At 47.1% G+C, this 27,326-nt stretch overlaps 1 pseudogene; it reads left to right on the forward strand.

The window, feature by feature from the left end:
• The first annotated feature begins 926 nt into the window (after positions 1-926).
• On the forward strand, positions 927-27,000 carry LOC109868797 (chloride channel protein 1-like; annotated as a pseudogene).
• Positions 27,001-27,326: the final 326 nt, after the last annotated feature.

Raw genomic sequence — 27,326 nt, forward strand, 5'->3', positions numbered from 1 at the left:
TTGTATTCGGCATATGTAACAAATAACATTTGATTTGATTTGATATATTATATTTCCAGTACTGTCAGTCACAAATTAGTTTCCATATCTGACATCGTCAAAGTACAATATGAAATATGACTAATTATTATTATTTCATAATATTAAATCACTACTACTTCCATTCCCTGCGAGGTGTCCCTAGTTAGTTGTGTGTATGTGTGGTCAGCCCTGACAATATAGCCCTGTCTTGGGACACAAGGTTAATAATATAATCTGACCCGGTCACTGACGGACAGATACAGAGATTAGGACATGGGGCACCACACAGACACACACTCACCAGGGACCCAGGAATCTGTGGTTATTAGTATTTTTTTATTAACTCTGAATGTTACCCTGCCCTTCACTCTCTGAATCTGTTAGCAGCTCTCACTCACTCTGTGAGTCTCTCTCTACCCCTCTCTCTGTCTGTCTGTCTGTCTGTCTGTCTGTCTGTCTGTCTGTCTGTCTGTCTGTCTGTCTGTCTGTCTGTCTGTCTGTCTGTCTGTCTGTCTGTCTGTCTGTCTGTCTGTCTGTCTGTCTGTCTGTCTGTCTGTCTGTCTGTCTGTCTGTCTGTCTGTCTGTCTCTGTCTCTGTCTCTGTCTCTGTCTCTCTCTAGAAGGCTTTCTGGGTAATGAAGTCTGCTCTGTGGGTTTCTGGGTAATACTATATAGTCTTTGCTCTATCTCTATTGATCTTGGTAAATATATGTAGTATCCTGCTCTGTCCAGGTCCATGGGACAGCTGGGTAATTTAATGTAGATTCAACATTGCTTCCTGGGTAATGTAGTCTTTCCTCTGTCCAGCTCTACGGGGAGTACAGGGAACAACTCGGTTGTTCCCAGCCACACGGCTGCTGACAGAGAGACAATGGAGGAAGCAGAAAGCAGAAAACAACATGGTCAATGCCTGACAGGGGCGTGGCCAACAACACATTCACCATGGAGTCATATCTCAGCCACACCTCCTCCACAAAGAAGCCCCGCCCCTACTCCAAATGCCAAGGTGAGAGACAAGGACTAGTTCTAGCTACATCAGTGTAAATAACCCCCGGTAAAAGTTATTTTGAGGCCTAAACACATACAGTAATATAACTTATTGTGTTGGTCCAGACTGTGTGGCTCGTATACAGTGGTACATCGTGACCAAGCTGGGGGAGGACTGGATCTTCCTGGTGCTGCTGGGCCTCACCATGGCCCTGGTCAGCTGGAGCATGGACTACACCAGTGCCAAGAGCTTACAAGGTACATGACTACAGTCCCCATAATCCACTGTGGCTGTAGCAGACCAGGTTCCCTCACTAGATGGCCATACAAGACAGGATAAAAACAGATGAGCAATATCATGAGGTATTTGACATCAATTTAGGCCTACTACCCAATTCCAAGTCAGCCCCCTCCCCTAACCCCTAGGTAGGTCAAATAAAGTCAAATACAATGTTATTAGTCAGATGCGCAGAATACCACAGATGAAGACTTCACAGTGTAATGCTTACCTACGAGCCCATTCCCAACAATACAGAGTTAAAAAGTAAGACACATATTTGCTGAATAAAAAAGGAAATAATAAGACAATGAGAACAATAACGAGGCTAACGTCACTAGGCAATCAGGATATATAATTAACAGAGTAGCAGCAGCGTATGTGAAGTGTGTGAAAGTGCATCTATGTGTGAGTGTGTGTGTGTGGTGTCAATATGTTTGTATGTGTGGGCTTATGTAGCGTGTGTGTGTGCCTGTGTTGGAGTGTCAGTGTGGTGTGTGTGGGTAGAGTCTAGTGAGTGTACATTTAGCCAGTGCAAGAGTCATTGTAAAAGAAACAGTGTAAATAAATAATAAAGGGGTCCATGTAAATCTTCTGGGAAGCCATTTGATTAACTCTTCAGCAGTCTTATGACTTTCGGGTTAGAAGCTGTTCAGGAGCCTTTTGGTCCCAGACTTGGCGCTCCGGTACTGCTTGCAGTGCGGTAGCAGAGAGAACAGTCTATGACTTGGTGACTGGAGTCTTTGACAATTTTTGGGGCCTTCCTCTGACACCGTCTTGCATAGAGGTTCTGGATGGCAGGGAGTTCGTCGCCAGTAATGTACTGGGCCGTATGCATTACCCTCTGTAGTGCCTTGCGGTCAGATGCTGAGCAGTTGCCATACCAAGTGGTAATTGTTTGAGGAACTGAGGGCCCATGCCAAATCTTTTCAGTCTCCTGAGGGGGAAGAGGCGTTGTCGTGCCCTCTTCATGACTGTGTAGGTGCATTTGGACCATGATAGGTCCTTAGTGATTTGTACACTGAGGAACTTGAAGCTCTTGACCTGCTCCACTATAGTCCTGTCGATGTGAATGAGTGCATGTTCTGCCCTCTGTTTCCTGTAGTCCACGATAAGGTCCTTCATCTTGGCCACATTGAGGGAGGGGTTGTTCTGCCAGGTCTCTGACCTCCTCCCTTAGGCTGTCTCATCGTCGTCAGTGATCAGGCCTACCACCATCGTGTTATCGGCAAACTTAATGAGGGTGTTGTAGTCATGCGTGGTCACTCAGTCGTGGGTGAGCAGGGAGTACAGGAGGGGACTGAACACACACCCCTGAGGGGCCCCCATGTTGAGGGACAGCGTGGCGCATGTGTTGTTGCCTACCCTCTGCCTACCCTTGCCTGCGTCACTGGGCAGCTCTCGGCAGGGTTTACCTTTGTAATCCGTGATAGTTTGCAATCCCTGCCACATCCGACGAGTGTCAGAGCCAGTGTAGTAGGATTTGATCTTAGTCCTGTATTATTTGTTTGATGGTTCGTCGGAGGACGTAGTGGCATTTCTTCTGGACTAGTGTCCCGCTCCTTGAAAGCAGCAGCTCTAGCCTTTAGCTCAGTGAGGATGTTGCCTGTAATCCATGGCTTCTGGTTGGGATAAGTATGTGCGGATACTGTGGGGATGATGTTGAAATGTATAGATGTACAGATGTTGACCTTCCCTGCTCTACACTCTTCCCTGATCTACAGTCGTGGCCAAAAGTTTTGAGAATGACACAAATATAGATGTTCACAAAGTCTGCTGCATCAGTTTGTATGATGGCAATTTGCATGTACAGAATGTTATGAATGTTATGAAGAGCGATCAGATGAATTGCAATTAATTGCAAAGTCCCTCTTTGCCATGCAAATGAACTGAATCCCCCAAAAACATTTCCACTGCATTTCAGCCCTGCCACAAAAGGACCAGCTAACATCATGTCAGTGATTCTCTCGTTAACACAGGTGTGAGTGTTGACAAGGCTGGAGATCACTCTGTCATGCTGATTGAGTTTGAAAAACAGACTGGAAGCTTCAAAAGGAGGGTGGTGCTTGGAATCATTGTTCTTCCTCTGTCAATCATGGTTACCTGCAAGGAAACACGTGCCGTCATCATTGCTTTGCACAAAAAGGGCTTCACAGGCAATGATATTGCTGCTAGTATGATTGCACCTAAATCAACCATTTATCGGCTCATCAAGAACTTCAAGGAGAGCGGTTCAATTGTTGTGAAGAAGGCTTCAGGGCGCCCAAGAAAGTCCAGTAAGTGCCAGGACCGTCTCTTAAAGTTGATTCAGCTACAGGATCGGGGCACCACCAGTACAGAGCTTGCTCAGGAATGGCAGCAGGCAGGTGTGAGTGCAAACTGCATGCACAGTGAGGCGAAGACTTTTGGAGGATGGCCTGGTGTCAAGAAGGGCAGCAAAGAAGCCACTTCTCTCCAGGAAAAACATCAGGGACAGACTGATATTCTGCAAAATGTACAGGGATTGGACTGCTGAGGACTGGGGTAAAGTCATTTTCTCTGATGAATCCCCTTTCTGATTGTTTGGGGCATCCAGAAAAAAGCTTGTCCGGAGAAGACAAGGTGAGTGCTACCATCAATCCTGTGTCATGCCAGAAAAAGTCAAGCATCCTGAGACCATTCATGTGTGGGGTTTTGCCTAAGAACAGAGTACTGAATAAAGAATGGCACCAACACATCCTCAGAGAGCAACTTCTCCCAACCATCCAGGAACGGTTTGGTGACGAACAATGCCTTTTTCAGCATGATGGAGTACCTTTTGCCATAAGCCAAGGTGATAATTAAGTGGCTCGGGGAACAAAACATCGATATTTTGGGTCCATGGCCAGGAAACCCCCCAGACCTTTGTTCCATTGAGATCTTGTGGTCAATCCTCAAGAGGCGGGTGGACAAACAAAAACCCACAAATTCTGACAAACTCCAAGCATTGATTACGCAAGACTGGGCTGCCATCAGTCAGGATGTGGCCAGAAGTGAATTGACAGCATGCCAGGGCGGATTGCAGAGGTCTTGAAAAAGAAGGGTCAACACTGCAAATATATACTATTTGCATCAACTTCATGTAATTGTCAATAAATGCCTTTGACACTTATGAAATGCTTGTAATTATACTTTAGTGTTCCATAGTGACATCTGACAAAAATATCTAAAGACACTGAAGCAGCAAACTTTGTGGAAATTAATATTTGTGTCATTCTCAACTTTTGGCCATGACTGTACACTCTTTCCTGCTGTACCCTGCTCTACACTCTTCCCTGCTCTACACTCTTCCCTGCTCTTCCCTGCTCTACACTCTTCCCTGCTTTACACTCTACCCTGCTCTTCCCTGCTTTACACTCTACCCTGCTCTTCCCTGCTCTACACTCTTCCTCCTCTCTCCCCTCTTCCTCCCCATCCTCCTACTCCTCTGTCCCCTCCACCTACTCCTCTCTCCCCTCTTCTTCCTCCCCCTCCCATGTCTCCTCTTCCTCCTCCTCCTCCTCCTCTCTCCCCTCCTCCTCCTCCTCTCTCCCCTCCTCCTACTCCTCTCTCCCCTCTTCCTCCTCCTCCAATGTCTCCTCTTCCTCCTCTCTCCCCTCTTACTCCTCCTCCTCCTACTACTCTGTCCCCTCCTCCTACTCCTCTCTCCCCTCTCCCAGCGTATAAGTGGATGCACTGGGAGCTGAGGGGGAATGTCCTGATCCAGTACCTGGCCTGGGTCGTCTACCCTATGGTCCTCGTCATATTCGCCTCCATCTTCTGCAACATAGTCGCCCCTCAGGCCATAGGTAGGTACAGAACATAGTGTTGCTCTCCTTATCTCCATCTATTTCCCCCATCCGGTTGCCCAAAAGTACATAAGTGGGATATAACTGCTCTGTTTCTAGGATCTACCTATCATTCAAACTTTTCTCCAACATTCTCTCTGTTGTTCTGTCTCATGTAGGTTCTGGTATTCCTGAGTTGAAGACCATTCTGCGAGGGGTTGTGTTGAAGGAGGATCTAACTCTTAAAGCCTTTGTGGCCAAAGTCATCGGGCTGACCGCCGGCCTGGGCAGTAGCATGCCCGTGGGGAAAGAGGTGGACCTACTCCTCTCCTCCAATTATTAGTATTATCTTTCTCTGACCTCTCTCTCCAAGACCTCTTTCTCTAACTCTCTCTCTGACCCCTCTCTCTCTCTGACCTCTGACCTCTTTCTCTAACTCTCTATCTATTCTCTCATCCTCTTTTTATCTCTCTGCTTCTTCACCTCCTCTTCCTCTCCTTCCTTACTTTAGTCCCTTACTGTATCTTCCCTCCCCCTCTCCTCCTTTCTGTCTTCTTCTGTCCCAGTGAGTAGTATAATAAATCATCTTCTGTCGTGTTTTTTCCTCCACCCTCTGTGGGACAGAAACAATTTACTCAACTCCTCGACAAATGTACTCAACTCCTCAACATTTTCCCTTTATGGAGGCTGGTCAACTGTCAAACATAGCAATTATAACATGATTCATCTTTGCTGATACAATGTGACCCATTTGAGAATTCAAGTCAGAGCAAATTGTCCATGTCTACGCAGACCATGTGTATGGTGGATCTACCTCTGTGCTCTGTGCTCTTTGTCTCTGTGAGTAGCAGGGGATTTTCCCAACCACTGATACAAGGTCAGGTATTTTCTCATCCCCCTAATGGTTAAGAATTTGGATTAAGGGTAATCTGATCCTAGATCTGTGGGGACTGGAGAAGGGCAACTTCTACCTCAAGTGTGTGACTGACTCTGTCCTCCTCCCTCCCGTGCTTCCTAGGGTCCCTTCGTCCACATTGCCAGTATCTGTGCTGCTGTGCTGAGTAAAATCATGTCCATCTTCTCTGGAGTGTATGAGGTAAGCCAAAGCCCTGACCAAAACAAACTATAACTCCCAGCAATCCCCACTCTGACTAGCATGACCTTTGACCTGAGTAATAACAGTAATGTGGAATGTGGCTGTGAGGCTGTCGCTCTGTCATGTCTGACCTCTTAATTGTGTCTTTTTTAAGTTTCACAACTCTTGTTCTTGTTGCTGTTATGACTCTCTCTCTTCTCTCTCTCTCTCTCTCTCTCTCTCCCCTCTCTCTCTCCCCTCTCTCTCTCTCTCCCTCTCTCCTCTGCCATCTCTCTCGCTCTCTCTCTCCCTCTCTTTCTCCCCTCTCTCTCTCTCTCTTTCCCTCTCTATCTCCCTCTCTCCTGCCATCTCTCCCTCTCTCTCTCCCTCTCTGCTGTACTTCACTACACCTCTCTGTATACCGCTAACACCCCTTCACTACACCTCGTTCTATACCACTATCACTCCTTCACTACACCTCTCTGTATACCACTATCACTCCTTCACTACACCTCTCTGTATACCACTATCACTCCTTCACTACACCTCCCTCTATACCACTATCACTCCTTCACTACACCTCTCTCTATACCACTATCACTCCTTCACTACACCTCTCTCTATACCACTATCACTCCTTCACTACACCTCTCTCTATACCACTATCACTCCTTTACTACACCTCTTTCTATACCACTATCACTCCTTCACTACACCTCTCTCTATACCACTATCACTCCTTCACTACACCTCTCTCTATACCACTATCACTCCTTTACTACACCTCTTTCTATACCACTATCACTCCTTCACTACACCTCTCTCTATACCACTATCACTCCTTCACTACACCTCTCTCTATACCACTATCACTCCTTCACTACACCTCTCTCTATACCACTATCACTCCTTCACTACACCTCTCTCTATACCACTATCACTCCTTTACTACACCTCTTTCTATACCACTATCACTCCTTCACTACACCTCTTTCTATACCACTCTCACAATCCTATCCTCCTTTTTAATCTCTGCTCTACCTTTTCAAATACCTCTCCATGTCATTCCCACCACTTTCTATCTCTCTCAACATCCCTCTCCTTCTCTCTCCCTCTAACCCCTTCTATCTCTCTCAACATCCCTCTCCCTCTCTCTCCCTCTAACCCCTTCTATCTCTCTCTACATCCCTCTCTCTCTGTCCCTCTAACCCCCTCTATCTTTCTGTACATCCCTCTCTCTCCCTCCCTCTAACCCCCTATATCTCTCTCTACATCCCCCTATATTTCTCCTCCCTCTAACCCCTGATATCTCTCTCTACATCCCTCTCTCTCCCTCTAACCCCCTATATCTCTCTCTACTTCCCCCTATATTTCTCCTCCCTCTAACCCCCGATATCTCTCTCTACATCCCTCTCTCTCCCTCTAACCCCCTATATCTCTCCTCCCTCTAACCCCCGATATCTCTCTCTGCATCTCTCCCTCCCTCTAACCCCATCTATCTCTCTCTACATCCCCCTATATCTCTCCTCCCTCTAACCCCCGATATCTCTATCTACATCTCTCCCTCCCTCTAACCCATCTATCTCTCTCTACATCCCTTTCTCTCCCTCTAACCCCCTCTATCTCTCTCTACATCCCTCTATGTCCCTCTAACCCCCCCTCTCTCTCTCTACATCCCTATCTCTCCCTCTAACCCCCTCTATCTCTCTGTCCCTCTAACCCCTCTCTCTACATCCCCCACTCTCTCTCCCTCTAACCCCATCTATCTCTCTTTACACCCCCTCTCTCTCTCCCTCTAACCCCCCCTCTCTACATCCCTCTCTCTACATCCCTCTCTCTCCCTCTAACCCCTATATCTCTCTCTACATCTCTCCCTCTAACCCCTATCTCTCTCTACATCCCTCTCTCTCTCCAACCCCCTCTCTCTCCCTCTTACCCCCTATATCTCTCTCTACACCCCTCTCTCTCTCCCTCTAACCCCCTCGCTCTACATCCCTCTCTCTACATCCCTCTCTCTCCCTCTAACCCCCTCTCTCTCTACATCCCTATCTCTCCCTCTAACCCCCTCTCTCTACATCCCCCCACTCTCTCTCCCTCTAACCACATCTATCTCTCTCTACACCCCCTCTCTCTCTCCCTCTAACCCCCTCTCTCTACATCCCTCTCTCTACATCCCTCTCTCTCCCTCTAACCCCTATATCTCTCTCTACATCCCCCTCTCTCTCACCCTCCAACCCCCATATCTCTCTCTACACCCCTCTCTCTCTCCCTCTAACCCCCTCTCTCTACATCCCTCTCTCTCCCTCTAACCCCTATATCTCTCTCTACATCCCCCTCTCTCTCACCCTCCAACCCCCTATCTTTCTCTACATCCCCCTCTCTCTCACCCTCTAACCCCCTATATCTCTCTCTACATCTCTCCCTCTAACCCCCTCTCTCTCTACATCCCTCTCTCTCCCTCCAACCCCCTATCTCTCTTTACATCCCCTCTCTCTCTCCCTCCAACCCCCATATCTCTCTCTACACCCCCCTCGCTCTCCCTCTAACCCCCTCTCTCTACATCCCTCTCTCTCTCTCCCTCTAACCCCCTATATCTCTCTCACATCCCCCTATCTCTCTCTACATCCCTCTCTCTCTACATACACCCCTCTCTCTCCCTCTAACCCCCTATATATCCCTCTACATCCCCTCTCTCTCCCTCTAACCCCCTATATCTCTCTCACATCCCCCTATCTCTCTCTACATCCCTAACTCTCCCTCTAACCCCCCATATCTCTCTCTACATCCCCCTCTCTCTCTCTCTGCCTCTAACCCCCTATATCTCTCTCTACATCCCCCTCTCTCTCTCTCTGCCTCTAACCCCCTATATCTCTCTCTACACCCCCTCTCTCTCTCTCTCTCTCTCTCTCTCTCTCTCTCTCTCTCTCTCTCTCTCTCTCTCTATCCCTCTAACCCCCTATATCTCTCTCTACACCCCCCCCCCCTCTCTCTCCCTCTAACCCCCTCTATCTCTCTCTACATCCCTCTCTGTCCCTCTAACCCTCTATATCTCTCTATGTCCCTCTCTCTCCATCTAATCCCCTCTATCTCTCTCTACATCCCTTTCTCTCCATCTAACCCCCTCTATCTCTCTCTACATCCCTCTCTCTCCCTCTAACCCCCTCTATCTCTCTCTACATCCCCTCTCTCTCTCCCTCCAACCCCCATATCTCTCTCTACACCCCCCTCTCTCTCCCTCTAACCCCCTATATCTCTCTCACATCCCCCTATCTCTCTCTACATCCCTCTCTCTCCCTCTAACCCCCTCTCTCTACATCCCTATCTCTCCCTCTAACCCCCTCTCTCTACATCCCTATCTCTCCCTCTAACCCCCTCTCTCTACATCCCCCACTCTCTCTCCCTCTAACCCCATCTATCTCTCTCTACACCCCCTCTCTCTCTCCCTCTAACCCCCTCTCTCTACATCCCTCTCTCTACATCCCTCTCTCTCGCTCTAACCCCTATATCTCTCTCTACATCCCCCTCTCTCTCACCCTCCAACCCCCTATCTTTCTCTACATCCCCCTCTCTCTCACCCTCTAACGCCCTATATCTCTCTCTACATCTCTCCCTCTAACCCCCTCTCTCACTACATCCCTCTCTCTCCCTCCAACCCCCTATCTCTCTCTACATCCCCCTCTCTCTCTCCCTCCAACCCCCCTATCTCTCTCTACAACCCCCCTCTCTCTCCGTCCAACCCCCTATCTCTCTCTACACCCCCCTCTCTCTCCCTCTAACCCCCTATCTCTCTACATCCCTCTCTCTCTCTCCCTCTAACCCCCTATATCTCTCTCACATCCCCCTCTCTCTCTCCCTCTAACCCCCCCTCTCTCTACATCCCTAACTCTCCCTCTAACCCCCCATATCTCTCTCTACATCCCCCTCTCTCTCTCTCTGCCTCTAACCCCCTATATCTCTCTCTACATCCCCCTCTCTCTCTCTCTGCCTCTAACCCCCTATATCTCTCTCTACCCCCCCCTCTCTCTCTCTCTATCCCTCTATCCCTCTAACCCCTTATATCTCTCTCTACACCCCCCCTCTCTCTCTCCCTCTAACCCCCTCTATCTCTCTCTACATCCCCCTCTCTCTCTCTCTCTCTGCCTCTAACCCCCTATATCTCTCTCTACACCACCTCTCTCTCTCTCTATCCCTCTAACCCCCTCTATCTCTCTCTACACCCCCCCCCCTCTCTCCATCTAACCCCCTCTATCTCTCTCTACATCCCTTTCTCTCCATCTAACCCCCTCTATCTCTCTCTACATCCCTCTCTCTCCCTCTAACCCCCTCTATCTCTCTCTACATCCCTCTCTGTCCCTCTAACCCCCTCTATCTCTCTCTACATCCCTCTATGTCCTTCTAACCCCCTCTCTCTCTACATCCCTATTTCTCCCTCTAACCCCCTCTCTCTACATCCCCCCCCACTCTCTCTCCCTCTAACCCCCTCTATCTCTCTCTACACCCCCCCCTCTCTCTCCCTCTAACCCCCTCTCTCTACATCCCTCTCTCTACATCCCTCTCTCTCCCTCTAACCCCTATATATCTCTCTACATCCCTCTCTCTCCCTCTAACCCCTATATATCTCTCTACATCCCCCTCTCTCTCACCCTCCAACCCCCTATCTTTCTCTACATCCCCCTCTCTCTCACCCTCTAACCCCCTATATCTCTCTCTACATCTCTCCCTGTAACCCCCTATCTCTCTCTACATCCCCCCCCACTCTCTCTCCCTCTAACCCCCTATCTCTCTCTACACCCCTCTCTCCCTCTAACCCCCTCTCTCTACATCCCTCTCTCTACATCCCTCTCTCTCCCTCTAACCCCCCATATCTCTCTCTACATCCCTCTCTGTCCCTCTAACCCCCCATATCTCTCTCTACATCCCTCTCTGTCCCTCTAACCCCCCATATCTCTCTCTACATCCCTCTCTGTCCCTCTAGCCCCCCATATCTCTCTCTACAACCCCTCTCTCTCCCTCTAACCCCCTCTATCTCTCTCTACATCTCTCTCTGTCCCTCTAACCCCTCTATCTCTCTCTACATTCCTCTCTGTCCCTCTAACCCCCTCTATCTCTCTCTACATCCCTCTCTGTCCCTCTAACCCCCTCTATCTCTCTCTACATCCCTCTCTGTCCCTCTAACCCCCTCTATCTCTCTCTACATCCCTCTCTGTCCCTCTAACCCCTCTATCTCTCTCTACATCCCTCTCTGTCCCTCTAACCCCCTCTATCTCTCTCTACATCCCTCTCTGTCCCTCTAACCCCCTCTATCTCTCTCTACATCCCTCTCTGTCCCTCTAACCCCTCTATCTCTCTCTACATCCCTCTCTGTCCCTCTAACCCCCTCTATCTCTCTCTACATCCCTCCTGTCCCTCTAACCCCCTCTATCTCTCTCTACATCTGTCCCTCTAACCCCTCTATCTCTCTCTACATCTGTCCCTCTAACCCCCTCTATCTCTCTCTACATCTGTCCCTCTAACCCCCTCTATCTCTCTCTACATCTGTCCCTCTAACCCCCTCTATCTCTCTCTACATCTGTCCCTCTAACCCCCTCTATCTCTCTCTACATCTCTCCCTCTAACCCCCTCTATCTCTCTCTACATCTCTCCCTCTAACCCCCTCTATCTCTCTCTACATCTCTCCCTCTAACCCCCTCTATCTCTCTCTACATCTCTCCCTCTAACCCCCTCTATCTCTCTCTACAATCTCTCCCTCTAACCCCCTCTATCTCTCTCTACATCTCTCCCTCTAACCCCCTCTATCTCTCTCTACATCTCTCCCTCTAACCCCCTCTATCTCTCTCTACATCTCTCCCTCTAACCCCCTCTCTCTCTTACATCCCCCTCTCTCTCTCCCTCCAACCCCCATATCTCTCTCTACACCCCCCTCTCTCCCTCTAACCCCCTATCTCTCTACATCCCTCTCTCTCTCTCCCTCTAACCCCCTATATCTCTCTCACATCCCCCTATCTCTCTCTACATCCCTCTCTCTCCCTCTAACCCCCTATCTCTTTCTACATCCCTCTCTCTCTACATACATCCCTCTCTCTCCCTCTAACCCCTATATATCTCTCTACATCCCCCTCTCTCTCCCTCTAACCCCCCTCTCTCTACATCCCTAACTCTCCCTCTAACCCCCCATATCTCTCTCTACATCCCCCTCTCTCTCTCTCTGCCTCTAACCCCCTATATCTCTCTCTACAAACCCCCTCTCTCTCTCTCTCTCTCTCTATCCCTCTAACCCCCTATATCTCTCTCTACACCCCCCCCCTCTCTCTCTCCCTCTAACCCCCTCTATCTCTCTCTACATCCCTCTCTGTCCCTCTAACCCTCTCTATCTCTCTCTACATCCCTCTCTCTCCCTCTAATCCCCTCTATCTCTCTCTACATCCCTTTCTCTCCATCTAACCCCCTCTATCTCTCTCTACACCCCCTCTCTCTCTCTCTCTCTATCCCTCTAACCCCCTATATCTCTCTCTACACCCCCCCTCTCTCTCTCCATCTAACCCCCTCTATCTCTCTCTACATCCCTATCTCTCCCTCTAACCCCCTCTATCTCTCTCTACATCCCTCTCTCTCCCTCTAACCCCCTCTATCTCTCTCTACATCCCTCTATGTCCCTCTAACCCCCTCTCTCTACATCCCTATCTCTCCCTCTAACCCCTCTCTCTACATCCCCCACTCTCTCTCCCTATAACCCCATCTATCTCTCTCTACACCCCCTCTCTCTCTCCCTCTAACCCCCCTCTCTCTACATCCCTCTCTCTACATCCCTCTCTCTCGCTCTAACCCCTATATCTCTCTCTACATCCCCCTCTCTCTCACCCTCTAACGCCCTATATCTCTCTCTACATCTCTCCCTCTAACCCCCTCTCTCTCTACATCCCTCTCTCTCCCTCCAACCCCCTATCTCTCTCTACATCCCCCTCTCTCTCTCCCTCCAACCCCCTATATCTCTCTCACATCCCCCTCTCTCTCTCCCTCTAACCCCCTCTCTCTCTACATCCCTCTCTCTCCCTCTAACCCCCCCTATCTCTTTCTATATCCCTCTCTCTCTACATCCCCCTCTCTCTCTCCCTCTAACCCCCCCTCTCTCTACATCCCTAACTCTCCCTCTAACCCCCCATATCTCTCTCTACATCCCCCTCTCTCTCTCTCTGCCTCTAACCCCCTATATCTCTCTCTACACCCCCCCTCTCTCTCTCTCTATCCCTCTAACGCCCTATATCTCTCTCTACACCCCCCTCTCTCTCTCCCTCTAACCCCCTCTATCTCTCTCTACATCCCCCTCTCTCTCTCTCTGCCTATAACCCCCTATATCTCTCTCTACACCCCCCCCCTCTCTCTCTATCCCTCTAACCCCCTCTATCTCTCTCTACACCCCCCCCTCTCTCTCCATCTAACCCCCTCTATCTCTCTCTACATCCCTTTCTCTCCATCTAACCCCCTCTATCTCTCTCTACATCCCTCTCTCTCCCTCTAACCCCCTATATATCTCTCTACATCCCCCTCTTTCTCACCTCCAACCCCCTATCTTTCTCTACATCCCCCTCTCTCTCACCCTCTAACCCCCTATATCTCTCTCTACATCTCTCCCTCTAACCCCCTATCTCTCTCTACATCCCTCTCTCTCTCTCCCTCTTACCCCCTATATCTCTCTCTACACCCCTCTCTCTCCCTCTAACCCCCTCTCTCTACATCCCTCTCTCTACATCCCTCTCTCTCCCTCTAACCCCCCATATCTCTCTCTACATCCTCTCTCCCTCGAACCCCCTCTCTCTCTCTACATCCCTCTCTGTCCCTCTAACCCCCTCTATCTCTCTCTACATCCCTCTCTGTCCCTCTAACCCCCTCTATCTCTCTCTACATCCCTCTCTGTCCCTCTAACCCCCTCTATCTCTCTCTACATCCCTCTCTGTCCCTCTAACCCCCTCTATCTCTCTCTACATCCCTCTCTCTCCCTCTAACCCCCTCTATCTCTCTCTACACCCCTCTCTCTCTCCCTCTAACCCCCTCTATCTCTCTCTACACCCCTCTCTCTCTCCCTCTAACCCCCTCTATCTCTCTCTACACCCCTCTCTGTCCCTCTCTGTCCCTCTAACCCCCCCCCCCCCCCCCCCCCACACACACACACTGCTCTCCCCTTCCTGTAACAGTAATCTACAGTGCTTTGGTAGCCTCAGCATAGAATGGAAACACTCAGCTAAAATAATTTCTCTACTTTTCAAATACTGTATTTTATATTCTCCATTCATGTTGCCTACAGTCATGTCTCTGATTCACTCTGATGTTTATTTTGCTGGTAAGCAAAACAACTGAATCCCACTGTACACCTTTTCTCTCATGGTGATGTCATATGTTTATTCATGCCAGGTGTTTTAGAATAGGATCAGTTTCACTCTCTCGCTGTCCCTGTCAGTCACCATTACAGCTCTTTTCCGGACCAACTTCCGGATGGATTTTCCCTTTGACCTGCAGGAGCTCCCAGCCTTCGCTATCATTGGGTGAGAGCGCTTAGTAAACATTCTACATACCCCTTTTAGACCCTACAGTCTTCAACTGAACTTCACCCACTTTGTGATGGTGTGGGGATCAATGGGATTGTGTGTGTGTCTTCCTGACTCCCTTCCTGACTCCCTGTTGTAGAGTCTCCTGTGGGTTCCTGACTCTCTGTCCCCTGTCTGTCTGTTGTAGAATCTCCTGTGGGTTCCTGACTCTCTGTCCCCTGTCTGTCTGTTGTAGAATCTCCTGTGGGTTCCTGACTCTCTGTCCCCTGTCTGTCAGTTGTAGAATCTCCTGTGGGTTCCTGACTCTCTGTCCCCTGTCTGTCTGTTGTAGAATCTCCTGTGGGTTCCTGATACATATACACAGTACACATACACAGTACATACACACAGTACACACACAGTTCACACACACAGTACATACACACAGTACATACACACAGTACATACACACAGTACACACACACAGTACGTACACACACACAGTACACACACACAGTACGTACACACACACAGTACACACACACAGTACACACACACAGTACACACAAACAGTACATACACACAGTACATACACACAGTACACACACACAGTACATACACACAGTACACACACACAGTACACACACACAGTACACACACACAGTACATACACACAGTACACACACACTGTTACACTCACTTGTGGCTTCACAATTGTAATGCTTAGCAGACACTATTATCCAGATCCCTGACACTTTCCACATTCCATTCCAGATGAGCTTCATTTGGGTAGCCTCTTCTTCCAAAGTAATCTGTTACACGACATTGACCCAGACAAGCAGGGCTTAACAGCCAGCCATTCACTCAGTTAGACACATTCACTTAGCCATTGACTCACCAGTCAAGGTACATTGAGCTCACACATTAGGAGGGGCAGAGCAGTAGAGGTGTCCTGCCATGAACTCAACAGCCTGACAGCCAGACAATGAACTGGGATGAGATTCCTGACAATTTATGTCATTACCCTAAAATGCTTCACATTTAAGTAATGGCATTGTGGTTTGTTATAACAGCTGAGTATCCCAGTTGTTTAATAATATTGTATGTTGTGTGTTTGTCTTTGTGTTTGTGCGCATGCGTGTGTGTGTGTTCAGTCGGTTGATCTACTCAGGTGCAGTGACGTTTGTCATCGCCACCCTGACCTTTCCTCCTGGATTCGGCCAGTTCATGGCTGGAGAGGTCAGAGAGCATTATTGAGCTTATTAGAGTTTATGTTCATGACTTATAGAATAACCTTTTATAAATCCCCGTATTGCCTATAAATCCCTCTCCCCCAGGGGCAGCATTTGGGCATCTGGTAGGGGAGATCATGGCCACTCTCTCCCCTCTCCCCCAGGGGCAGCATTTGGGCGTCTGGTAGGGAGATTATGGCCACTCTCTTCCCAAACGGTATCCTGTTTGATGGGATAGTTTATCGCATCCTCCCCGGGGGCTATGCTGTCATTGGTGAGTCTCCTCTGAAGTCTCATCTTGCCTTGCTGCTGTTGCAGGGCAGCCCAGCCCCAGAAGTGGCTCATCTTATCAGCTGTATGCAAGAATTTGCTATGTGTTATCATTGTCACACCTCTGAGAGGTTACATCACGTAGGTCTGACATCTGATTGGAGGTTAACTTTACAGTAATACTATTGGTCAACAACTCATATTTTGAGTCCAAACAACTCAGATGTTTATTATTCATTGTCTATTAGTGTAACTCAACCATAGTCTCTTGCATATTGCTAATTATCTTTATGGAGACAGATAAACATTTTAATAGGCCAATTGCTTAGTCTTATTACGAGTATACACACTACCGTTCAAAAGTTTGGGGTCACTTAGAAATGTCCTTGTTTTTTAAAGAAAAGCAAATTTTTTGTCCATTAAAATAACATCAAATTTATCAGAAATACAGTGTAGACATTGTTAATGTTGTAAATGACTATTGCAGCTGGAAACGGCAGATTTTTAATGGAATATCTACATAGGCGTACAGAGGCCCATTATCAGCAACCACCACTCCTGTGTTCCAATGGTACGTTGTGTTAGCTAATCCAAGTTTATCATTTTAAAAGGCTATTTAAACATTTTATTTCACCTTTATTTAACCAGGTAAGCTAGTTGAGAACAAGTTCTCATTTGCAACTGTGACCTGGCCAAGATAAAGCATAGCAATTTGACACATACAACAACACAGAGTTACACATGGAATAAACAAACATACAGTGTATAATACAGTAGAACAAAAGGAAACAAAAAGTCTATGTATAGTGAGTGCAAATGAGGTAAGATAAGGCAATAAATAGGCCATGGTGGCGAAGTAATTACAATATAGCAATTAAACACTGGAATGGTGCTGTAGATGTGCAGTAGATGATACTGGGGTAGAAAGGAGCAAGATAAATAAATACATAAATACAGTATGGGGATGAGGTAGGTAGATAGATGGGCTGTTTACAGATAGGCTATGTGCAGTGATCTGTGAGCTGCTCTGACAGCTGGTGCTTAAAGTTAGTGAGGGAGATGTGAGTCTCCAGCTTCAGAGATTTTTGCAGTTCATTCCAGTCATTGGCAGCAGAGAACTGGGAGGAAAGACGACCAGGAGGAATTGGCTTTGGGGGTGACCAGTGAGATATACAGTGGGGCAAAAAAGTATTTAGTCAGCCACCAATTGTGCAAGTTCTCCCACTTAAAAAGATGAGAGAGGCCTGTAATTTTCATCATAGGTACACTTCAACTATGACAGACAAAATGAGAAAAAAATCCAGAAAATCACATTGTAGGAATTGTAATGAATGTATTTGCATGAATGGGGCCATTACAGGCCTCTCTCATCTTTTTAAGTGGGAGTGCACAATTGGTGGCTGACTAAATACTTTTTTGCCCCACTGTACCTGCTGGAGCGCGTGCTACGAGTGGGTGCTGCTATGGTGACCAGTGAGCTGAGATAAGGCAGGGCTTTACCTAGCAGAGACTTGTAGATAACCTCTAGCCAGTGGGTTTGGCGGGTAGTGTATGGGTCTTTGGTGACAAAACGGATGGCACTGTAATAGACTGCATCCAGTTTCCAGAGTGTTGGAGGCTATTTTATAGATGACATCACCGAAGTCGAGGATCGGTAGGATGGTCAGTTTTACGAGGGTATGTTTGGCAGCATGAGTGAAGGATGCTTTGTTGCAATATAGGAAGCCGATACATTTTGGATTGGAGATGCTTAATGTGAGTCTGTAAGGAGAGTTTACAGTCTAGCCAGACACCCCAGTATTTTTAGTTGTCCACGTAGTCAGAGCCGTCCAGAGTAGTGATGCTGGACAGGCAAGCAGGTGCGTGTAGTGATCAATTGAATAGCATGCATTTAGTTTTACTTGTGTTTAAGAGCAGTTGTAGGCCACAGCAGGAGAGTTGTATGGCATTGAAGCTTGTCTGGAGGTTAGTTAAAACAGTGTCCAAAGAGGGGCCAGAAGTATACAGAATGGTGTCGTCTGCATAGAGGTGGATCAGTGAATCACCAGCAGCAAGAGCAATCATTGATGTATACAGAGAAGAGAGTCGGCCCGAGAATTGAACCCTGTGGCACACCCATAGAGACTGCCAGAGGTCCGGACAACAGGCCCTCCGATTTGACACACTGAACTCTATCAGAGAAGTAGTTGGTGAACCAGGCGAGGCAATCATTTGAGAAACCAAGGCTGCCGAGTCTGCCAATAAGAATGTGGTGATTGACAGAGTCTAAAGCCTTGGCCAGGTCGATGAATACGGCTGCACAGTAATGTCTCTTATCGATGGCGGTTATGATGTTGTTTAGGACCTTGAGCGTGGCTGAGGTGCACCCATGACCAGCTCTGAAATCAGATTGCATAGCAGAGAAGGTACGGTGGGATTCGAAACGGTGAGTAATCTGTTAACTTGGCTTTCGAAGACCTTAGAAAGACAGGGTAGGATAGATATAGGTCTGTAGCAGTTTGGGTCTAGAGTGTCACCCCCTTTGAAGAGAGGGATGACCGAGGCAGCTTTCCAATCTTTGGGAATCTCAGACGATACGAAAGAGAGGTTGAACAGGCTAGTAATAGGGGTTGCAACAATTTTGGCAGATAATTTTAGAAAGAGAGGGTCCAGATTGGGTCCAGATTTGCCTCTCTTTCAGAACATCAGCTATTTGGATTTGGGTGAAGGAGAAATGGTGGGGGCTTTGGCGGGTTGCTGTGGAGGGTGCCGGGTAGGGGTAGCCAGTTGGAAAACATGGCCAGCCGTAGAGAAATGCTTATTGAAATTCTCAATTATAGTGGATTTATCGGTGGTAACAGTGTTTCCTAGCCTCAGAGCAGTGGGCAGCTGGGAGGAGGTGCTCTTATTCTCCATGGACTTTACAGTGTCCCAGAACTTTTTTGAGTTAGTACTACAGGATGCAAATTTCTGTTTGAAAAAGCTAGCCTTAGCTTTTCTAACTGCCTGTGTATATTGGTTTCTAACTTCCCTGAAAATATGCATATGTTCGATGCTAATGCAGAACGCCATAGGATGTTTTTGTGCTGGTCAAGGGCAGACAGGTCTGGAGTGAACCAATGACTATATCTATTCCTAGTTCTACATTTTTTGAATGGGGCATGCGTATTTAAGATGGTGAGGAAGGCACTTTTAAAGAATAGCCAGGCATCATCTACTGACAGGATGAGGTCAATGTCATTCCAGGAAAGCCCGGCCAGGTCGATTAGAAAGGCCTGCTCGCAGAAGTGTTTTAGGGAGCGTTTGACAGTGATGAAGGGTGGTCGTTTGGTCACAGACCCATTACGGATGCAGGCAATGAGGCAGTGATCGCTGAGATCTTGATTGAAAACAGCAGAGGTGTATTTAGAGGGCGAGTTAGTTAGTATGACATCTATGAGGGTGCCCTTGTTTACACATTTGGGGTTGTACCTGGTAGGTTCATTGATAATTTGTGTGAGATTGAGGGCATCAAGTTTAAATTGTAGGATGGCCGGGTGTTAAGCATGTCCCAGTTTAGGTCACCTAGTAGCACGAGCTCAGAAGATAGATGGGGGGCAATCAATTCACATATGGTATCGAGGGCACAGCTGGGGGCAGAGGGAAGTCTATAGCAAGTGGAAACAGTGAGAGACTTGTTTCTGGAAAGGTGATGGATCATTAGAAAACCCTTTTGCAATTATTATTATGTTCGCTGAAAACTGTATTTCTGATTAAAGAAGCAATAAAACTGGCCTTCTTTAGACTATTTCTGGAGCATCAGCATTTAGAGGTTCAATTACAGGCTTAAACTGGCCAGAAACATGGCCCTCCCACTCCTCTTTCTATTCTGGTTAGAGCCAGTTTGCGCTGTTCTGTGAAGGGAGTAGTACACAGCGTTGTATGAGATCTTCTGTTTCTTGGCAATTTCTTGCATGGGATAGCCTTCATTTCTCTGAACAAGAATAGACTGACGAGTTTCAGAAGAAAGTACTTTGTTTCTGGCCATTTTGATTCTGTACTCAAACCCACAAATGCTGATGCTCCAGATACTCAACTAGTCTAAAGAAGGCCAGTTGTATTGCTTCTTTAATCAGCACAACAGTTTTGAGCTGTGCTAACATAATTGCAAAAGGGTTTTATAATGATCAATTAGCCTTTTTAAAATGATAAACTTGTATTAACTAACACAATGTGTCATTAGTACACAGGATTGATGGTTGCTGATAATGGGCCTCGATACGCCTATGTAGATATTCCATAAAAAATCTGTCGTTTCCTGCTACAATAGTCATTTACAACTTTAACAATGTCTACTCTGTATTTCTGATCAATTTGATGTTATTTTAATGGACAAAAAAACTGCTTTTCTTTCAAAAACAAGGAAATTATTACTAAGTGACCCCAACTTTTGAACGGTATCAAAAATGACAGCCCACTACCCTGTCATACACAATGATGTCATTTAACACCATCTCTCCTTCCCTTTCTGCCTTGTCGTGACTCCTGATCTCTCATTCCCTCCCTCTATACTCTCTCTTCCTCTCTCCTTTCCCTCCTTCTCTCCTTCCTCTCTCCTTCCGCTCCCTCTCTCCTTCATCCAGGTCAAGAAACTGCCATACCTCCCCGAGCTCAGCCTCGGACACATCAGGTACTGGAACGGTCGCCATTACGGCTCTAATAAGTGTTAATGCAGAGAACTGTATGCCATTGTGGCTCAAACAGTTCTAGTGTACATGCAACCTTGTGTGCTATTAAGATTCAAGCAGCCACTGTTCACATATATCCTCTCTCCTCTCTCAGTAAGTACAACATCTTTGTGGAGGACATGATGGTGTGGAAGGTGAACTTCCTGTCCTCCCTGTTGACCGATCGGGAGCTGGGCTATCTGCTAGACTCCACCTCCCTTAAAACCATCCCTCTGGTCGACTCCAAAGGTGAGACATGTTATAGAAAGTTTGATGCCATGCACCATAGATGACACAAATCCATCCACTGAAATCCCTCTCTTGTCTCTCTCTCTCCTTCTCTCTCTCTCGCTCTCTCTCTCTCTCTCTCTCTCTCTACTCTCTTTCTCTCCCTGTTTCCTGTCTTTCCTCAGAGTCTATGATCCTATTGGGGTCTATAGAGAGGACAGAGCTGCAGGCCATCTCTCATTGGTGGCTTTCAGCCGAGAGACGTATCTTCGAGAGGGGTCAGGGGTCACCGGATCAGGGCTGGGAGTCCTTCACTTTAGTAGACGAGGAGGGAGGAGAGGTGACAGGATGGAAAGATGGATGGATAGATGGAATGATTGAACGACAGCATCATATTTATTATACTTATTAAAGGAATAAATATGAGTATACTTATAATGCCTTTATAATCACATTTATAATGCATTATAATTATCCACACCATCATGTAATACTTGGTTATCAACCTGGTTAGCCCTTTTGTCTGTTCTCTAGACCTCTCCTGTACAAGATGAACAGAATAGGCCACTCCCATCCCCCAAACCACAGGAGCCCTCCACCAATCACACTTGCTCAGGTGACATGAATCACACAAAATGTCAGAATATGACATAGAATTGGGATGTACCCACTATTGCTATTTTCTTACCAGTGCATCCATGTATATATTTATTATGGATCCCCATTAGCTGCTGCCAAGAAGCAGCTACTCTTCCTGGGGTCTAGCAACATTAAGGCAGTTATATACAATTTAAAATATTACATTACATAACACTTTTCACAACACATTAAGTGTGTTCTCTTAGGCCACTACTCTACAACCAGATACTGTATCTACAATAAAAACTCTGTGTACAATCTCTGTGTACATATGGTAGTTGGCTTGTTGGTTTGCTGTTAGCGCTTCAAATTTTTATAAGCAATCAATATTAGACCTGCTGTTCTATCGATTGCTCATGGGGTTTGTTTACAACAATTAACCAGCACCTTCTGTAGAAAAGTGTTTGAGTGAGAATGTGTTGGAGTGAGAATGTTTACCCAATGTACTCACTTCTAAATGTCTGTCCTGTCTTTCAGAGAAGCGTTCCCTCCAGTCTGTGAGGGGACTATTTCAGCGCCTCTTCCTCTTCCTCAACCAGCCAGGCTGAAGCTCAGGTATCATTCCATATCAAGATAGAGGTTGGCTGTAACCACTGATACAAGGTCAGATATATTAGAAGATGTTTTTCATTCCCATAATGGTTGAGGTTTGGATTGGTGTTTAGGGCAACCTGATCCTGGATCTTTGGTTAAGGCCAACATCAACATCAAGCATTCCTCTGGTAGCTCAAAGAGGAGCAATATCACATTCTGTCCAGTAGGGGACACACGCTCACGTCAAAGGCATGACCTTGCTATAATGTATCATATGATATGTAATGAGCAGGTTTGTCATTGTGTGTGATGGAGAAATAGCACCACAAGGGGGCATCTGATCTGACACTTTGTAAACCTGGAGGGAGAAAATAACTAAAATCTCTAAACCAACACCCCCCTCTGTCTCACACTCCTTCTTTTCTTTCTCTCTCTCTCTTTCTCTCTCTCTCTTCCTCTCTATCTCTTCCTCTCTCTCTTTTCCTCTCTCCAGGAATCCACCCCACCTCCACTCACTGACATGATGTCCTCAGAGGAGGTAATGTGTCTCACTCACCCTGATCAACCTTTAACCCCTGATCCCTGACCTCTACACCCTGACCTGGGCACTTCATCTAACACTAGAAGGATTCCACGAGGAGAATCAAATATCATAAATTATTACTCCCTCTTTATATTGTCAATCACCCTCTCTGCTCTCTGATTGGCTAATGCAGATCAAAGCCTGGGAAGAAGAAGAGTTGGATAAGCCAATCAGTATGGAGGAGATACGGATTGATCCCTCCCCCTTTCAGCTGGTGGAGAGAACCTCCTTACACAAGGTATCAACTGTAGCTAGCACCTTGTGCTCTTATGTAGCCACTTTAAGCCATTATAAACACGACATGCTGTAGGATATTGACAAATATGCCTCCCTCTCTCTCTCTCTCTGACAGACCCACACTTTGTTCTCCTTGCTGGGTCTCAGTCATGCCTATGTTACCAGCATTGGGAAACTGGTGGGAGTCGTAGGTGAGATCACACAAGCTCTCTCTCTATCTCTCTCTCTGTCTCTAAATCTTATCAGCATATTGATTGCACAACATGTAGGGCTAATACTCTCGACCACTGCTCCTCTAAACTCTGCGATGCAAACAAAGCCCTGTACCAATGACGAGAACCATTCAATGCTGGTCTGACCAATCATAAGCAACGCTCCAATATTGTTTTTATCATGCGGACTGGAATATGTTCCAGTCAGCCTCAGAGAATGACATTGGCGCTGACTGGGTGAGTGCGTGTATAAATAAGTGCATTGGAGATGTCGTACCCACGGTGACTATTAAAACCTACCCTAACCAGAAACCGTGGACGGATGGCGGCATTTGCACAAAACTGAAAGAGCGAACCACCGCATTTAACCATGGAAAGAGGTCTGGTGATATGGCTGAATATAAACAGTGTAGTTATTCCCTCCACAGGGCAATCAAACAAGTGAAATGCAGGTACAGGGACAAGGTGGAGTCGCAATTAAACGCCTCAGACACGAGACATATGTAGCAGGGTCTACAGGAAATCACGGACTACAAAACAAAAACAGCAACGTCATGGATACTGATGTCACGCTTCCAGACAAACAAAACTCCTTCTTTGCCAGCTTTGAGGATAATACAGTGAAACCGTCGCGGTTCGCTGACAAAGACTGCACCCCCCCCCCTCTCCTTCTCAGTGGCAGATGTGAGTAAAACATTTAACCGTGTTAACCCTCTCAAGGCAGCAGGCCCAGATGGCATCCCTAGCCGCATCCACAGAGCATGCACGGACCAGCTGGCTGGTGGGTTTACGAACATTTTCAATCTCTCCCTATCCCGGTCTGCTGTCCTCATATGCTTAAAGATGGCTACCATCGTTCCTGTACCCAAGAAGGCAAAGATAACTGAACTAAATGACTCCTGCCCCGTAGCACTCACTTCTGTCATCATGAAGTGCTTTGAGAGGCAAGTCAAGGATCATATCACCGCTACCTTACCGGCCACCCTAGACCCACTTCAGTTTGCTTACCGCCCCAACAGGTCCACAGATGCAATCGCCATCACACTGTACACTGCCCTATCCCATCTGGACAAAAATAATACCTATGAAAGAATGCTGTTTATTGACTACAGCTCAGCATTCAACACCATAGTACCCTCCAAGCTCATCATCAAGCTGGAGGCCCTGGGTCTCAACCCTGCCCTGTGCAACTGGGTCCTGGACATTCTGACGGGCCGCCCCCAGGTAATGAAGTTATGAAACAACATCTCCACTTCACTGACCCTCAACACTGGGGCCCCACAAGGGTGTGTGCTCAGCCCTCTCCTGTACTCCCTGTTCACCCACAACTGCGTGGCCATGCACGCCTCCAACTCAATCATCAAGTTTGCAGACGACACAACAGTAGTGGGCTTGACTAAACTGCTTGGAGTAACCCTGGATTGTAAACTGTCATGGTCAAGACATATTGATGCAACGGTAGCTAAGATCTGCTTTCTTGACATCGCTATCAACAAAACAAGTCCTACAGGCCCTAGTTGTGTCACACCTGGACTACTGCCCAGTCATATGGTCGAGTGCCACATAGAAGAACATATGTACATGGAGAGCTAACATCATTAACATGCATGTCAATCTCTACTGGCTCAAAGTAGAGGAGAGATTGACTGCATCACTACATGTCTTAGTGAGAGGTATTGACGTGTTGAAATCACTGAGCTGTCTGTTAAAACAATTAGCACACAGCTCAGACACTCATTCATACCCCACACGCCTGTCCACCAGGGGTCTCTTCACAGTTCCCAAGTCCAGAACAGACGCGTGCAATACTACATAAGGAACAACGTGGACTGTGAAGAGACACATACGCAAACGCACACACACGCTAACACACACAGTTTACACACATATACATTGTAGATATGTAGTGGTAGAGTAGTGGTCTAGTAATGTGTTGTATGATGTACTGTTACATTTTTAGGTGATGTAATCGCCTTAATCTTGTTTGGACCTCAGGAAGAGTAGCTGCTGCCTTGGCAGGAACAAATGAGGATCCATAATAAATACACATACAAATACATGGAGCCTGTTCAGTTGGCTGTTGCTTTGCTGTTCTGTTGTACTCGAATAGTCACACTATTACACCACCAACGGTGTTCGTCTCTGACTTATCACAGCGTCACAGTAAACCTGTATTAACATGCTTTGCTTGTGTTATGACATGCTATGTTAACCACTTCTATTCACTCTCTTTCCCTTCCTCTCTCACCCTCCATCTCAATCTCTATTTCCCTCCCCTCTTTCTTTATCTCTCTCTCCCCTTTTCTCTTCGCCATCCCTTTTCTCTTCGCCATCCCTTTTCTCTTCGCCATCCCTTTTCTCTTCTCCATCCCTTTTCTCTTCTCCATCCCTTTTCTCTTCGCCATCCCTTTTCTCTTCGCCATCCCTTTTCTCTTCTCCATCCCTTTTCTCTTCGCCATCCCTTTTCTCTTCTCCCCCTCTATATTTATCACTCCCCTTTAATCTCTCCTTCTCTATCTCTCCCTCTCACAGTTGCAGAAGGCCATCGATGGCTCCACCCTTAGTGGGGTGAGATTGCGCCCCCCTCTGGCCAGTTTCAGAGATGCCAACCGTAAAGCCAAGAAGCACGAGGCTCCTCCCACCACCCCCTCCTCCCCCACCAGGGAGAGGGAGCTGTGGGGTGAGGGGGGGGGAAGAGAGAGGGAGGGGGTAGTAGGAAGGAAGGGGTCGAGGGGTTTAGGTGGGAGATTAAGGAAGAAAAGGGTAGAGATGGAGAAAAGAGGGAGGAAGAGATGGAACGGTGGAAGGATGAGGTGGTTAGGACAGAGGGAAAGGGTGACATGGATGAGGCTCAGGAGGAACCCAGGGGGAACACAGGAGGAGCAGGTGGCTCCAGTGCAGGTGCAGAGTGTGATATCTCCACCCCCAACAGCGAAGGGACAGACTGTCTCCCTCAGGAGCCTTCCTCCCCCGTCTCCCCCACCTCACCTCACCACCCTCCTCCTCCTCTCGTGTCTTCATTGTGTCATCCCTTCCTACCGTGCCGGATACGGATGGAGATAGGGAGAACAAAGATTCTGAAGAGCCGATTTAGATGGCGACTGAGGGAATTCTGTGGATTCTGTTTCTTAAATGAAGACCTCTCTGGCCTCATTCAGTGAGAGGGTGTCAAGGTGCATCCTGGGTAATGGAGTTCTGTGCAGGCTCATTCGAGGCTCTGCAGATGTTCAGCTTTCAGGAAGAACAGGTGTACACAGTGCTTCTGGGACTTGTAGTTTTGGAATTTCTAGTAGCTAATAATACTTTTTTGTACCATGGTAGCCTCTTTCCTTATTTTTCTGTGGATCTCAATCATCTTTAATTATTTTTTTCTACTCAAGACAGACAGCCTATTCCTTTTCACTATTTCAGTTTCTCAGGTCTCTCTCCGTGTCTTTAAAACTACAAAAATGGACAGATGTTCTAAGTTCTTCATCTGTGCCTATCATTGTTGGTCTCCTTGTCCCAGTATTGTTGAATGTATGAATGTGTTTGTAGCTACATGGTAGTGTATGTCTGTATCACTGAACTCCATGTATCTTTATGACACTGTATATGACAGCAATTAAGTGTTTGATAATGAAATCACATCATTAATCATGACTCCATGTCTGTCAATGGACTGATTTATATTTGATCAGATCGATTGAACGTTTACTGATTAATGAATATACAGGCTTTAAATTATTACTGTAACTAATATATTGAAATTGTTCATATCGTTGCCTATCTACTATTCTTATGGAATACAATAAATATTGTTTTCAGTAACATTTCATTGGACTTGCTCTAAAATAAGCAGCAATGGAGTAGGGCAATAATCAGCTCCAGCATAATACCAGAGATGCTGTTCACTCCAGTCTCTTAAGTGTATAATAATCAGCATAATACCAGAGATGCTGTTCACTCCAGTCTCTTAAAAGTGTGTCTATAGAAAGGCTGTGGACGTATAAACACTTCCAGCTGAGAAGGTCAACAGTGTATTTTAGTCTCGCCACACACAC

Source organism: Oncorhynchus kisutch, linkage group LG2, assembly GCF_002021735.2.
Source record: "Oncorhynchus kisutch isolate 150728-3 linkage group LG2, Okis_V2, whole genome shotgun sequence".
In the NCBI taxonomy this organism is placed as follows: domain Eukaryota; kingdom Metazoa; phylum Chordata; class Actinopteri; order Salmoniformes; family Salmonidae; genus Oncorhynchus; species Oncorhynchus kisutch.